The sequence below is a fragment of the Apium graveolens genome, chromosome 7 (assembly GCF_009905375.1).
Source record: "Apium graveolens cultivar Ventura chromosome 7, ASM990537v1, whole genome shotgun sequence".
NCBI lineage: Eukaryota > Viridiplantae > Streptophyta > Magnoliopsida > Apiales > Apiaceae > Apium > Apium graveolens.
In genome coordinates, this window is record NC_133653.1 from 162,664,913 (window position 1) to 162,666,568 (window position 1,656).

Here is a 1,656-nt window from a genome sequence, read left to right on the forward strand (position 1 = left end):
AGACTAATGAGTCATTGAATGATTTATATGATAGATTTGTCAAACTTTTGAATGATTTGTCATTGGTTGATAAAGAGTATTATCTTGAAGATTCAAACCTTAAGTTCCGGTTAGCTCTTCCTGAATGCTGGGATTTGAAGGCAACGACAATAAGAGACAACTACAATCTTGATGAAACAACTCTTGATGAAATCTATGGAATGCTCAAGACTCATGAGCTGGAGATGGAACAAAGAAGCAAGAGGAAAGGAGGAAAGTCAAGGACAGTTGCTCTTAAGGCTGAAGAAGAATTCCCCAAAGTAGCTTCCTCAAAGAAAGACAAGGGTAAAGCTCTTTTCATAAAGTCTGATACTGAGTCATCAAGTTCTGAGAGTGATGATGACTCAGATTCTGAAAGCTTGCTTGAGACTGATGCTGATGAGGAGATGATGAAGCTGTGTGCTCTTATGGTGAAAGGAATCACAAGGATTGCATACAGGAAGTTCAGGAAGGGAAAGAAGTTTTCCAGGAAAGGCATAAGTTCTAATAAAAAGAATTTCAGAAGATCTGAAGACAGAGGAGGAAAGTCTGATAGAGGAGATTACACCAATGTTAAATGCTATAACTGTGGTGAGAAAGGCCACATATCTCCTGACTGCAAGAGGGTAAAGGGTGACAAAGGTAAGGCTCTTGTCACAAAGCAGAAGAGCTGGACAGACACCTCAGACTCTGAAAGTGAGGAAAACTATGCATTGATGGCAAATGCTGATAAAGAAAGTGCTGAGAGCAGTTCTGAAACTGCTGAAACAAAGGTACCTCAGACTACTTATGCTTTTCATACTGATGATATTAATGAGTTAAGAAGATATCTTAAAACCATGTTTGTTAGTTATAGAGATCAAACTTTAACATGTGAAAGATTAACTTCTGAAAATCTTGCATTTAAGAAAAGAAATGATTTCTTAGAAAAAGAGTTAGTCATGTTCCATCAAACTTAGAAGGATAGAGATGATGCTTTTTATGTTAGGAATGAAGTGCTAAAATTAAATGAATCTCTAAAAACTGAGTTAGAAAAGGAAAGAGAGATTATCAGGACTTGGACTAACTCTGGCAAAACAACTCAAAATTTGCTAAGTATTGGAAACTGGAAAGATGGCTTAGGTTATGGAGATAAGAAAGGTAAAGGAACTGAAAAAATTAAGTCTGTTGATAAGCAAAAGCCAAAGTTAAAACCTGTTAAGTTTGTAACTGTAAAGTCTGAAAATGAAAAATCAGAAGTTATAAAGGAATCAACTTCTGACAAACTAAAACAGGAAAAGACAGCTGAAGTGAACATAGGCTTAATGACAAAGAAGCAGCTTAAGCATAAGCTGAAAGATGTCAAGAATGCAAACAAGGTAAAATCACCTAGGAAAAATAGGAATGGAAAGGAAGTTGTGAATAAAAGCAATGATTATAAACTTGTTCCTGATGCTCCTAGGAAAACATGTCATAACTGTGGAAGTTCTAACCATCTGGCTTCTTTTTGCAGGAAGAATAAGAATATTAACTCCTTACCTTCAAAATCAGGAGTTAAGAGTCAGTCTGTTAGATACAAACCACAAAATCCTTGTTTTCATTGTGGTAGTTTATGGCATTCCATTTATACTTGTAAGGAATATCATAGTTTGTACTATG